Below are 15,574 nucleotides of genomic sequence, written 5' to 3'. Positions count from 1 at the left end.
GAGGATGTGTTAGGTTCTTTTCCTGATGTTTCACACACAAGATGCAATTCGCACACACCAATTTCTCAAACAATTAAAGTTTATTAAAGCCTGTACAAGCTAGGTGACCCGTTTGACATTCTTTGAAAGCATGCGAAGTCAAGTCAAAGAGGCCCCAAATAAAGGAAACGTATCCCCTTCATACAGGTCAGTTGGTAATGCTCACAGGTACTTTCGGCCATTCCCCCCCACACACTAACCACTTCTTACGCATGATACAGTGGTAGGATGAGTTGAGATTGTGGTGCTGGGAATCACAGCAGGTCAGGCAGCAACTGAGGAACAGGAGAATAAGCGTTTCGGTAAAACACCCTTTTGCCCGAAACGTTGACTGTCCTCCTCCTCGGATGTTGCCTGACCTACTGTGCTTTAATCTCCAGCATCTGCAGTCCTCACTTTCACCACAGTGATAGGATGAGGTCATCCTGGGAGATAATGTAAATGTAAATGCCCTGTAATCTTGGGGAATCATTATGCAAACTATTTCGTGACTCCATGATTCCCAAGATAATATAGGTGTGATATACTTCAGTATCGGGGGATGATCACTCAAATAAACCTCATTAGCATTTCTCAATGGAAGGTACGGAATGAGAGTTTAATTTGATAATAGCAGAATAGTAGTAAATGGCTGCCCAAATGAAGCATGGATTACAATGGAGAGTCATCTAAATTCTGGCATGCTATCTGTGATACAGAATGTTGCCCCCAACCACTTGCAGAATGTTCAGCTTCTTGGAGAAAGACAGTACAGTTTAACCCTCTGACATTACATTAATGCCCAGAAAGATATTAGAATTTAATCTTTTAACGTTGCATTTCACACTTTATCATTCCATGATAAGCACCTCAATGGCAGTACCAGCTTTCATAAGACTCTGACAGCCAGTATTTAAGCAAGTTATTGACACACAACATGCAATGATTATAACAATAAAAATTACTAGTCCAGGCAGTAGATAGAATCTGTAGGATCCTCCCACATGAAAAAAAAATTCACCAGTAAAGTTCTTAAATTTATAGTCCTTAGTGACAACTCCATTGCCTTCAAGTCGAGTGAAAACGAGCCAGTTATCCAAAATCTCCTTCAGTAAAGTCCAACGTAAAAACAAAATCCGGTCTGTCATTCTGCGTCACTCCACGGACAAATCTGAATTCTTGGATAAGGACGGTTAAATATTAACAAAACTGACGAGACTTCCATCCTTCCGGAGATGCTTCAGATGAAGGATACCAGCGCATCTGAGCATGAAGTGCAGCAGTTGCAGCAGCAGGCTAGGTGAATGCAGCAGTCTTTGCTACTTCAACATTCTCAGTTGTCTTGAAGTCTGTTACTCTGTTCACTATTTATGACAATATCAAGTTTTGTACAATCCATAAACTTCTAAATTGTACTGCCTAAACAATTCAGTAAATAATAAACAACAATCCAAATGGTCCTAAAATCAAATCCTTGCGTACCTCTATCAGGTTATTCAAAAATTATTTTCCTTTAACAAATTAATACTTGGCAAATGTGAAAGTTGTCAGGAAAAGTATTTCAAAAATCTGGAGCAGCAAGAAAGCAACAAAATGTCTCCTGTGCTCGAGCCATTGAAGAGGCTGTTTCAGTTTAGAATTAAATCTCAAATATTTGTGGGAAACAAATGCAGACTACATCAAAATATGTTCTCCAAATAGAGCTTCCCAAATAAAACAGTTGGAATTACAGTGGCAACTTTGGAAGAGATCAACATTCTTTGAATTTGTAATATGAAGCGGTGGGGTGAGTTGCAATGAAGTCTTAATAATAATTGAAAGAATTTAAACAGTTCGGCCGCAAGTTCTAATATTCGCTAAAATCTTAACACATCAAACTTAAAATGCACTCTTCTTTTTGTGAAACACTCTGCATTAAAAACACAGCAGCAAAGAGATTATAATACAATACTCTCATCTGTCTAAAACATGACTACTGACAGAATTTTTTTTTAAACAGGCGTTGTAGAATTTCAAACAACTCAGGGGCTCAAGGTCCTCAATCAATTTGTTTTAAGGTTGCAAGTTTGATAATTTTAAAAAGGACCTAATGTTGTATAATAATGTAAGAACAAAATCTGCCCTATTACATAGGTCACAAAACACTGAGATCCTAATTCAAATAAAGCAAAACAGTTACTTTGATATTTTCTGAACCAGTATTTTAACAAACCAAAATATTTAAATATCAAATGCTTTCGGTATGGTGTAATTTATATTGAAACTTCCTTTTTTGACCCAAGTATTAGTACAACCTTAATTTCAGCCTTTCTCTTTTTTTTGCATCCTCTCGTGAAATTACACTTATGAAAAGAGAAAACCCTCACAGCGGACCACATGGTGCTGCAGGCCAAGCCATTCCCGCCCCCAGAAGAGAGACTCGCCGAGTCAAGTCCACACACCAGAAACTGAGACTCACACAACAAAAATCCAGACAAAACTTCACTGGCAGTAAATGCACTTCACTGTCGGGATCTGAGTGGGCCAGTTCCACTTTCTCCCCCTTTTCCCAGTCATGTTCTCCTAAAAGTACTTCTAAGGGGAGGTGTGGGGATAAAGGCGATAATTTTAACAAGTACCAAAAAGTTTCTGGTTTCTAACTTTTTTTGTACGCTCTGGAGCCTCAAACCTCATGTCCGTAGGACTCCAAACTACTTTTTCCAGGGGATTTAACCCCCTTTTACCTAGAGGACTTGAACCCCAATTAAAACCCAGCTTCATGACTCGGTGTGCAAGTGTGCGAGTTACCTCAAAGATTCCGTCACCACAGAGTCCCAGGAGATGAGACGTTGACTGAGTGTTAAGTTTAGAAAGAGAGATCAAGGTGAATCTTACCTTGTGGGCCCATCCGTCTTATGCACCAATACTCAGACGATCACTTATTCAGTCCACCTGGAAGCTCCGAGTATGTTGAAATCCCACCGTTACCACCATATGTTAGGATCTTTTCTGGGAGTTTCTCACGAGATGCAATTCACACACCAACTTGTGCAAACAATTAAAGTTTATTAAGTCTGTACAAGCTGGGTGACCCCTTTGACACTCTTCGCAGGCGTGCGAAGTCAAGTCAAAGAGGCCCCAAACAAAGGAAACACATCTCCTTTATACAAGTCAGTTGGTGATATCACATGTACTCTGCCCACTCCCCCATGCTGCCCCAATAACCACATGTTACCTCAGGTACTATGATAGGATGAGGTCATCCTTGGAGATAATGTAAATGTAAATGCCCTAATTTTGGGGAATCATTATGCAAACTATTTCCTGATTCTGTGATTCCCCAAGACAATGTAGGTGTGATATACTTCAGTATTGGGAGATGGTCACGAAAACAAATTTCTTTGGCTGGGGAATGCCTATGAAAGCATTTCTGAATGGAAGGAACTGAATGAGAGTTTAATTTGTTAATAGTAGTAGAATAGTAGTAAATGGCTACCCAAATGAAATGTGGATTACAATGGATAGTCATCTAATTTCTGGCATGCTGTCTGTGAGACAGAATGTTGCCCCCCACCCACTTGCAGAATATTCAGCTTCTTTGAGAAAGACAATACAAGTTAACCCTTTAGCATTACATTAATGTCCAGAAAGATGGTACAAGTTAATCTTTTAACATGACAGGTGCAGAGGAGTTTCACCAGGATATTGCCTGGTATGGAGTGTGCTAACTATGAGGACAGGTTGAATACATTAGGAATACTTTCATTGGAAAGGAGGAGGTTAAGGGGGAGTCCTGATTGAGGCCTACAAGATCATGAGAGGTATACACAGGGTGGATAGCAAGAAGCTTTTTCCCAGAGTGGAGAACTCAATTGCTAGGGGTCATGAGTTCAAAGTGAGAGGGGAAAAATTTAGGAGAGATAGGCATGGAAGGTTCTTAATGCAGAGGGTGGTGGATACCTAGAATGTGTTGCCAATGGAGGTGGTAGCATTGGGACCAATATCGTAATTTAAGATGGATCTAGACAGATACATGAATGGATAGGGAGCAAAGGGATACGGATCCATAGAAAATAGGTGGCATGTTTAGATAGAGGCTCTGGATCGGTGTCGGCTTGGAGAGCTGAAGGGTCTGCTCCTGTGTTATAATGTTCTTTGTTCTTCTTTCTTCTTTAATGATGCTGTTCCCTAAACTTGGAACAATCCCAATAAATATTCCTTGGCACAAAAGGTAAAATCAAACACAAGGTATTACAAGAGAGCGGGATATGGCAGCATGGAACACCCTCTTCTATGTCGGTATTTCTTGGATCAGCTGCCTCAAAACTGCCTGACAGCTTTCACTGAATAGCCAGACTGCCAAAACCAAAGAAAAGCTGAGCTGGGAGACCTGGCCACGCCCCTTTCACTGTACAATTGTTTTTGTCTAAAAACTTGAAAGCCTTTTGTCTGAGGCAATATTTGTTAGCTATAATCAATTTGGCCCTAAAACCCATCCAAGGCAGATCTTTTGGAAGCGCAGCTTTTATAGCCTCTCTGAAAAAACCCAAAGACAATGAAACCTCGCTGAAGGGGCAACATCTTCACACCTCTCCTTTTATGTAAAAAAAAGAACCATCAATATCCAAAGATGGCTTCATTTTAATACCCCTTAATCTTAATTTTTTAGTACACTACAACAAGGACAAAAATGGAATTGCGTAGATTAGATAGGCTTCCTGGACCTCTCCATCTCCATTAATGACGACCGACTTGACACTGACATTTTTTACAAACTCATCAACTCCCACAGCTACCTGGATTACACCTTTTCCCACCCTACCTCTTGCAAAAATGCCATCCTGTATTCCCAATTCCTCCGCCTCCGCCGTATCTGCTCCCAGGAGAACCAGTTCCACCACAGAACACACCAGATGGCCTCCTTCTTTAGAGACCGCAATTTCCCTTCCCACGTGGTTAAAGATGCCCTCCAACGCATCTCGTCCACATCCCGCACCTCCGCCCTCAGACCCAACCCCCCCAACCGCAACAAGGACAGAACGCCCCTGGTGCCCACCTTCCACCCTACCAACCTTCACATAAACCAAATCATCCGCCGACATTCCCCCCACCCCCAAACAGACCCCACCACCAGGGATATATTTCCCTCCCCACCCCTCTCCGCCTCCAAACAGACCCCACCACCAGGGATATATTTCCCTCCCCACCCCTCTCCGCCTCCAAACAGACCCCACCACCAGGGATATATTTCCCTCCCCACCCCTCTCCGCCTCCAAACAGACCCCACCACCAGGGATATATTTCCCTCCCCACCCCTCTCCGCCTCCAAACAGACCCCACCACCAGGGATATATTTCCCTCCCCACCCCTCTCCGCCTCCAAACAGACCCCACCACCAGGGATATATTTTCCTCATTTTCCCTTCCCCCACCTCACCCTAGTTCTAAACTTCCAGCTCAGCACTGTCCCCTTGACTTGTCCGGACTTGTCCTACCTGCCTATCTCCTTTTCCACCTATCCACTCCACCCTCTCCTCCCTGACCTATCATCTTCATCCCCTCCCCCACTCACCCATTGTACTCTATGCTACTTTCTCCCCACCTCCACCCTCCTCTAGCCTATCTCTCCAGGCTCACTGCCTTCATTCCTGTTGAAGGGCTTTTGCCCGAAACGTCGATTTCGCTGCTCCTTGGATGCTGCCTGAACTGCTGTGCTCTTTCAGCACCACTAATCCAGAATCTGGATTGGTTTCACAGGTCGATGCAACATCGAGGACCGAAAGGCCTGCACTGCACTGTAATATTCCATGTTCTATAACATCCCTACACATTACATTGACAAGTATCATGCAAACATGCACTACTTCTTTTTGTTTCAGTCTGTTTTACTCCAGCCACCGAATGCTTCCACTTTTCATTTAAGTCTCGATAATGTCTCGGCAATCATGTTTTATCATCCTGCTGCGTGTACAATTTTCAAATTGAACAGCTGTAACAACAAGCTCCATCTAAACTCCAGAATTTTTGTCCTTTTTTTTTCTCAACAAACTTCAATGAGTAATGGTCAGTGTATATGATTGTCTTAGATACATTACTGGTGACATGAACATTGAAATGTTGTAACTCTGCACCAAGCTCAAAGTCTCCTTCTTGACTGTTGAATATTTCTGATGATGAATGTTCAATTTCCTGGAGAAATACCTGATAGGTCTTTCCAATTTCTCGTCATCTTCCTGCAAGAGTACAGCACCGACACTTATATCGATAGCCACCTTGAATGGCTTTGCGTAATTAGGTGTGCCTAATTCTGGGGCAGTGATTAACACGGCTTTCAGGCTGTGAAATGCCTTCTGATAGTCTGCTGTCCACTGAAACTTCTTGCCTATCTTTCGCAATTCTGAGTGGAGCAACCATCGTGCTAAAATTTGGTACGAATTTTCGATAAAATCCAATCAATCCCAGGAATCAAAGTACTGCTCTTTTTGTCGATGGTATGGGAAACTCCTCAATTACCTTTGTTTTTGCATTCCATGTGGCTATTTGTCTATGTCCAATAACATGGCCCAGGAAGGTGACTTGGGCTTTGGCAAATTCACTTTTAGCCAGTTTTATCACCAAACCTGCCTTCTGAAGTTGATTGAACAAGTCTGATAAATGTTGCAAACGTTCCTTCTATGTGTCACTAAAAATCACCAGGTCACCTGTGACACAATTGTGTAATCCAACCTTATTGGTTAGTCTCAGAAATGTGGCCTGCACTTACTTCATACCAAATAACATGAGTTTAAACTGATATAGTCCATTCAGCGTTACGAAAGCCAAAATTGCCTTGGCTCATTCGGACAAAGGTACCTGCCAGTATCCTCTGATCAAGAACAATTTAGAAATATAAGTTGCTTGTCCCACCTTCTCAACACAGTCTTCCAAACACAGAATCGGATGTGCATTAGTCTTTGTAAGTGCACTGATTTTGCGACTGTCCACACATAACAATTGGGGACCATCTGGTTTTGGCACCATTACCATGGGTGAGCTCCAGTCACTTGAACTAACTTTGATGATGTCATCTTGAAGCACATGCCAACTTTGGAGGGTTACGCCTGTAAGGATGTTGCTTTATTCAAACGGCATCTCCTACTATCTACATCATGCATAATTAGGTTAGTACTTCCCACATATCTCCCCTTGTGATAGTAATAACTCTTTCAGGTCATTTCGATTTTCCTCTGAGAAGTAACTCAATAATTTATCCTAATATTTGACAACTTCCTCATGGTCCAATTCAGAAACCTCTGAACTTGGTTCTTCCTTCTATGTTGTACTCATTAACACAGTCTCCTTTGGCTTTCCTTCCCTAAAAATACCTTTTGAGCATATTCACATGACACATTCTGTGAGATTTTCTGCCTGGAGTCCTCATCAAATAGTTCACCGCATTCAATTTCCTTTTGACTTGATATGGTCCACTAAACTTTGCTTTTAACATTTCACCTATTACTGAATGTAACACTAACACCTTATCTCTGATAGCAAAATTGAGAGCTTTTGATTTCTTGTCTGCTTCCCGTTTCATTGTATGCTGTGATACTTTTAAATGCTGTCGAGCCAACTCCCCCGCTATATTTAAACATTCCCAAAAATTTGACACATAGCTCAAAGATGTGGTCTCTGAATTCTGACCTACCAATTTCTCCTTTAACAATTTTAACGGTCCTCTTACTTCATGCCCAAAAGCTAATTCAAATGGACTGAATTTGGTCGATTCATTTGGTGCATCTCTGATCGCAGAAAGTACAAATGGAATTCCCTTATCCTAATCATCTGACTAGTCTTGACTATAAGCCTTCAACATGGTCTTTAATGTCTGATGTCACCTTCCTAGCGCTCCCTCTGATTTTGAATGGTATGCAGTAGATTTGAATTGTTTTATTCCTCAGCTGTCCATAACTTCCTTGAATAATTTTGATATAAAGTTTAACCCTTGATCTGATTGTATCCCTGTGGGTAATTCATATCTGAAGAAAAATTGGAGTAACCCCTCTACAATCCTTTTAACTGTGATATTGCGAAATTGAATGGCCTCTGGAAATATAGTGGACACATCCATTGTTGTTAACAAATATTAATGTCCCACACAATCAATTAAGATTCTTGTAAAAGGTTCCTCAAGCGCAGGAACAGGTATTAAAGGTGCAGATTTTATTACTGCTTGTGGTTTTCCAATTATCTGACATCTATGACACATCTGGCAAAATTCAACTACATCCATGTACAGTCCAGGCTAGTAAAAATGTTTTTGTATTTTAGCTTGAGTTTTTCTCACTCCTAAATGACCCTCTAGTAGTAGCTCTGGCACCATTCGCAACTCCTCCTTTCTAAAACCCATTGGCACTATGACTTGATGAACTTCTGCCCATTTCTCATCTGTCTGAATATGTCATCGTCTCCATTTCCTCGTTAAGACATCATTTTTAACGTAATAACATTCAAGGATACACTCTGACTCTGTGTATGTCTTTTGATACAATTGCTTTAAATTTTCATCTTTCTGCTGGAACTCAGTTAATTTATCTGAGCTAAAAATGTCTGCTCTGTCATCGATCTGCTCCTAGATTGTCTCCACCTTCTGATCAAACAGGGTCTCTGCTAATTCTTCTCTGTATTCTTTGATCTCTCCTGTTTCAACTGGTGACGTTGTGACCTCATCACCATACAGTCAAGAAAAATCTCAGATGTGTCCTGCAATAATTCAGTTGTCTGAGTTCACATTGGCTTTTCAACCACAGTAGGCAGCACTCCTATCTGTGAACCAGCTATGTCATTAGCAAGGACAAATTGTATTCCTGGAGCTGAGAGTTTGTTGCCTTCTTTTATCATGACTTCTCCACTCACCACTGGACACTCTAACTTCACTTTGCATAGCTGAGTGCTTCTTGTCTCACTATGAATTCCTGTTACTAGCATTTTTTCAGAAGTACATATCTCCTCATCTTTCAACATCACAGATTTAGAGGATCCTGTATCTCTTAATATTGTAATCTCTTTACCTGCTGCTCCTAGCCAATGCGAATAAACTTTACCTTTACAAGTATATGGTTTGAGAAGATCTGGCACTTCCTCCTTAACCAACCTCCAACCAGCTTGTACATTCTGGTATAGCTTTCTCGTCTCCACTGTTCTTTCCGTTACCACTCCAATAAAATTCACTGGCTTGTCCTGTTTTCCTACATCTGGCTTCCCAGTGCTTTTCCTAACCCACCAACACTGATTTCATGTGGCCTACTTTATTGCAGTGAAAACACTGGAGCTTTTTAACTTCTCTTTCACCTTCAAGGGTTTCCTCTTTATGCTGTGGTAAGTTATCTTTATAATCTTCACCGAGATCTACCTTTTCTTTTCTCCAATTTCTATACCTCATGGATTGAAATTGATTTTGGAAACTAAACTTTGATTTATGGACCAACTCATAACCATTTCGGCTGCTAATCTTGCTGTTTTAACTCTTTGCTCTTCCACATGCATTCTCACTACTTCAGGAAGTGAACTTTTGAATTGCTCCAAAGTAATTGTCTCTCTAAGAATGTCATAGGTTTGCTCTAGTTTGAATGTCCTTATCCACATATCAAAATTACTTTGTTTGATCTTTTCAAACTCAATGTAGGTTTGACCTTCTTAGATTCTTGAATAGTTATCTGTAGACCTCTATCACAAGCTCATATGCACTTAAGATGGCTTTCTTCACCTCCTCATATGCCCAAGGTATGAGGCTTTTCAACTACTATCACTCTGATTGTGATGCAAATACTTCCACTAGCTTGACGTGCAAGTTTTGTTTGGATCAATAAAATCCACATGGCCACATGCCACCGCATTTGCTTCGATACCTTTTCAAATGAGATGAAAAAGGCTTCCACATCCTTCTCATCAAATTCAGGCAATGCTTGAATATATTTAAACACTTTCTCATCAGGCCTTTGGCTACCGTGTGTTTGCTCATCCTTACTCTCTTTCTCACTAAGTTTACCTTCAGCTTTCATCTCCATCCTTTTAAGCTGACTTTCCGTCTAAGTGCCACTTTCTGAAGTTCAAACTCACTCTCCTTCTTCTGCTTTTCTCTTTTTCTCTCTCTTTTTCTTTTGGTTCTGCTAAGCCAATTCTTCCTTTTTCTCTTTCATCTGCTTTTAATTGTGATTCAAACTGTTTCATTTCTGTTGCCCTTTCCTTGTCTTTTGCCTCTAACTCAACTTGTTTCATTTTCAATTAGATTTTAGCCATCTCTAAAGATTCTGATGGTATTTCCAGGAAATTTAAATGCTGAGTTATTGCTGTAATTATCTCTTCTTTCCTCACGGAAGGGGGCAACTCCAACTCCAGCTTGTCTGCTAGTTCCAGCAGCTTGGTCTCAATCACCTTTTGCAAAACCCTCAAAGGCACTTCTTCCACTCCCAGAAAACTCTTGGTGACTGAAAGAGCCATTAATATCCCAAGCAATGATTAAACCAATCGAAATCAACATCCGGAACAAAAAGCACCTACACTTACCACATGTTGCATTTGAGTCCAACAACCCTAATCCCAAACTGGAACTATAGAACAAATCCTGGACAAGCCCCCAATCTGTTATGAATTAGGCCAGACCCCTCAAAACATTTCAGGAAAGTAGCCCAGACCCTAACTTAGTTTGTTGTTTTAAGCAGGTGTAACATGGATATTCCAGGAGGGATCTAACCACTTAGTTTCAAACAAAACAGAACTTACTTGCAAGATTACCGAATGAAACACAAACAAAACAGAACAGAATACAGAATAACTTAACCTATCTGACAACCCAACAGATTATACTAAATTAATGATGCTGTTCCCAATACTTGCAACAATCTCTGTAAACACCCCTTGGCACAAAAGGTAAAATCAAACACAGGGTCTTACAGGAAAGAGAGAGCTGGCGGCATGGAACACCCTCTTCCATGTTGGTATTTCTTGGATCAGCAGCCTCAAAACTGCCTGACTGCTTTCAGTGAATAGCCAGACTGCCAAAACCAAATCAAACCAAAGAAAAGCTGAGCTGAGAGAACTGGCCACTCCCCTTTCACTGTACAAGTGTTTTTTTCTAAAAACTTGAAAACCTTTTGCCTGAGGCAATATTTGTTAACTATAATCAAATTGGCCTTAGAACCCATCCAAGCCAGACTTTTTGGAATCACTGCTACTACAACCTCACTTTTTAAAAAAAAACCAAGACCAACCAAACCTTGTTAAAGAAGCAGCATCATAACAGCATTTAGGCAAAAGGGCATTAAGAATTCCTCATAAAATGGAAACTGTTATAATACTCTAGAATTAGCCCCATGTGACAACCTGTATTTATATATTGTTTTTAATGTAGAAAAACCCCCCAGGTAGTTCACGGACTATGGCACTAAGTAACATAAGGAGACATAAGAAAACTTATAAGAAAGGCTTGAGTAAAGAAATACTTTTAAAGAGTGTTTTAATGGACAAAGGTAGAAATTCAGGGAGTTATCAAAAGGCAGTTCCAGAGTTGGCAGCTGAAGTCACTGTGCATTTTGAAATTGGCATAAGTAAGAGGTCAGATTTGGAAGAACGAAGAGAGCATGAAGACTTTACAAAGTAGAGGGGTGACACCAAGGCAGGAATTTGCATGAGTCTGTATGTGACATATCCGTATTATTTAATAAGGTTGCAATGAAGCTGACTCAATGAAGCTGAAGCTTTGGTAAAAGGTGTGATGTACTGGGAGCCAAAGGCCTAACTTACATCAGTACTAGCAATACCAAACTGACACCAAGGAAACCAAAAGAGAAAATGCTGGAAAATCTCAGCAGGTCTAGCAGCATCTGTAAGGAGAGAAAAGAGCTGATGTTTTGAGTCTTACTGACCCTTTGCCAAAGGATCAGCTTTGACAAAGGGTCAGTTAGACTCGAAACGTCAGCTCTTTTCTCTCCTTACAGATGCTGCCAGACCTGCTGAGATTTTCCAGCATTTTCTCTTTTGGTTTCAGATTCCAGCATCCATAGTAATTTGCTTTTATTTTGACACCAAGGAAAATTGTTATTGGAGGTAAATCATCTCAGCCCCAAAACATTGCTGCATGCTTTATTCAGGAAAATAGTGGCTGGAACAATTTCAACTGATTGTCATTGACTTTCATTGTAGCATTGAGTTTAGAGCTATTCTGCAGTGCTCAACTCCATTCACAATCTTACGATAATGAAGTAGTCTATGCCATTCTATAACAGCTCTTGGAAAACATCTAGGTTTACGTTAAGTTGCAGTAACATACCTGCTATAGAAGTTCCAAACGTTTATCGACTTAAGCAAGATAAAGGGTCGAGAATGTGATGCTGGAAAAGCACAGCAGGTCAGGCAGCTTCTGAGAAGCAGGAAAATCAATGCATTGGGCATAACCCTTCTTCAGGAATTAGGATTGTGGGCCAGGGGGCTGAGAGATAAATAAGATGGCGGTGGGATTGGGGGGAAGTTAGCTGGGAATGTGATAGGTAGTTGAAGGTGGGGGTGTAAATGGTAAAAGGTCGGAGAGGAGGATGGAGCGGATAGGTGAGAAGAAAGATGGACAGGTCAGTGGAATACAGGGAGAACTAGCCATTTGGATACAGAATTGGCTCAAAGATATGAGACAGAGGGTGGTGGTGGAGGGTTGTTTTTCAGACTGGAGGCCTGTGACCAATGGAGTGCCACAAGGATCGGTGCTGGGTCCACTACTTTTCATCATTAATATAAATGATTTGGATGTGAGCATAAGAGGTATAGTTAGTAAGTTTGCAGATGATACCAAAATTGGAGGTGTAGTGGACAGCAAAGAAGGTTACCTCAGATTACAACAGGATCTTGATCAGATGGGCCAATGGGCTGAGAAGTGGCAGATGGAGTTTAATTTAGACAAACGTGAGGTGCTGCATTTTGGAAAAGCAAATCTTAGCAGGTCTTATACATGTAATGGTAAGGTCCAAGGGAGTATTGCTGAACAAAGAGACCTTGGAGTGCAGGTGCATAGCTCCTTGAAAGTGGAGTCGCAGATAGGTAAGATAGTGAAGAAGGCTTTTGGTATGCTTTCCTTTATTGGTCAGAGTATTGAGTACAGGAGTTGGGAGATCATGTTGCGGCTGTACAGGACATTGCTTAGGTCACTGTTGGAATATTGCGTGCAATTCTGGTCTCCTTCCTATTGGAAAGGTGATGTGAAACTTGAAAGGGTTCAGAAAAGATTTACAAGGATATTGCCAGGGTTGGAGGATTTCAGCTTTAGGGAGAGGTTGAATAGGGGCTGTTTTCCTTGGAGCGTCGGAGGCTGAGGGGTGACCTTATAGAGGTTTACAAATTTGAGGGGCATGGATAGGAGAAATAGACAAAGTCTTTTCTCTGGGGTTGGGGAGTCTCGAACGAGAGGGCATAGGGTTAGGGTGAGAGGGGAAAGATATAAAAGAGATTAGATTAGATTAAATTCCCTACGGTGTGGAAACAGGCCCCCGGCCCAACAAGTCCACACCGACCCTCCGAAGAGTAACCCACTCCCCCCTCTGACTAATGCACCTAACAACTATGCACAATTTAGCATAGCCAATTCACCTGACCTGTCTAAGGGGCAACTTTTTCACGCAGAGGATGGTACATGTATGGAATGAGCTGCCAGAGGAAGTGGTGGAAGCTAGTACAATTGCAACATTTAGAAGACATCTGGGTGGGTTTACAAATAGGAAGGGTTTGGAGGGATATGGACCGGGTGCTGGGAGGGAGAACTAGACTAGGTTGGGATATCTGGTTGGCATGGACGGGTTAGTCTGAAGGGTCTGTTTCCCTGCTGCACATCTCTATGACTCTAAGAGGGCAGTTGGAGACTTGAGACTGGGAATAAGGTGGGGGGAGGGGAAATGAAGAAACTGGTAAAATCCACATTGATCCTGTGTGTTTGCAGGGTGTCAAGGTGGAAAATGAGTCGTGGTTAGGGATTGGCAATGGAGGAAGCCCAGGAACTGTATGTCTTTGGTGGAGTGGGAGGGGAAGTTGAAGTGTTCAGCCACGGGGCAGCGGGGTTGGATGGTGTGGGTGTCCCAGATATGTTCTCTGAAATGACCTGCAAGATGACCTCATGTCTCCCTGATAGATAGGAGACCACAGCGGGGTTGGATGGTGTGGGTGTCCCAGATATGTTCTCTGAAATGACCTCATGTCTCCCTGATAGATAGGAGACCACATTGGGTGCAACAGTTACAATAGATGACATGTATGGAAGTACACGTAAATTTCTGTTGGATGTAGAAGGATCCTTTGGGGCGTTGGAGGGGGGGAGGTGTGGGCACAGGTTTTGCAATTCTTGCATTGGCAGGGGAAGGTGTGGGGAATGGGGTGTGGGCTGGTGGGGGGCATGGATCTGACAAGGGAGTCACAGAGCGAATAGTCTCTCCGAAACACAGATAGGGTTGGGGAGTGAAATATATGCCGAGTGGTGTGGTCTGTTTGCAGGTGGTATAGTGGTGGACAATAATGTAATGTAACTGGAGGTTAGTGGGGTGGAAGGTGGGGACCAGGGGATTTCTGGTCCTGACTTTCCACCCCACCAACCTCCAGATACATTGCATCATCCTCCGCCACCTACAAACAGACCACACCACTCGGGATATATTTCCCTCCCCACTCCATCTGCATTTCGGAGAAACCATTTCCTCTGCGACTCCCTTATCAGATCCATGCCCTGTCACCAGCCCACACCTCACGCCCGGCAATGCAAGAAGTACAAATCTGCGCCCTAATTTCTCCCCTCACCTCCACCCAAGGCTCCAAAGGATCCTTCCACAGCCAACAGAAATTTATCAGTGCTTCCACACGCATCGTCTGCTGTATCCTCTCCATTATGGAGACAGGACGCCAACTTGCAGATCGTTTCAGAGAACATCTCTGGGACACCCACACCAACCAACCTCACTGCCCCGTGGCCGAGCACTTTAACTCCTCTTCCCACTCCACCTCCATCGCTAATCCCTAACGACCTGACACCTGCTACCACACAACATCATTGTGAATTTCACCAGTTTCCTCATCTCCCCTCCACCCACCCAAGTCTCCAACTCGGCACCGCCCTCTTGACCTGTCCATTTTTCTTCCTACCTATCCGCTCCACCCTCCTCTCCGACCTATCTCCTTTCCCCCTGCATCTTCACCTACCTATCACATTCCCAGCTACCTTCCCCCAGCCCCACGCCTTTCCCATTTATCTGTCAGCCCCCTCGGCCTTCAAGCCCCATTCCTGATGAAGGGCTTTTTTTTAAGATGACTTCGTGTAGAAACAGGCCCTTCAGCCCAACAAGTCCACACCAACCCTTCGAAGAGCAACCCACTGAGACCCATTCCCCTACACTTACCCCTTCACCTAACACTACGGGCAATTTAGCGTGGCTAATTCACCTAACCTGCACATTTTTAGACTGTGGGAGGAAACCCACACAGACACGTGGATTTCCTCCACACAGAAAGTTGCCTGAGGCGGGAATTGAACCTGGATCTCTGGCGCTATGAGGCAGCAGTGCTAACCACTGTGCCAC

The sequence above is a fragment of the Chiloscyllium plagiosum genome, chromosome 20 (assembly GCF_004010195.1).
Source record: "Chiloscyllium plagiosum isolate BGI_BamShark_2017 chromosome 20, ASM401019v2, whole genome shotgun sequence".
Lineage (NCBI taxonomy): Eukaryota > Metazoa > Chordata > Chondrichthyes > Orectolobiformes > Hemiscylliidae > Chiloscyllium > Chiloscyllium plagiosum.
This window is presented reverse-complemented; position numbering follows the sequence as displayed.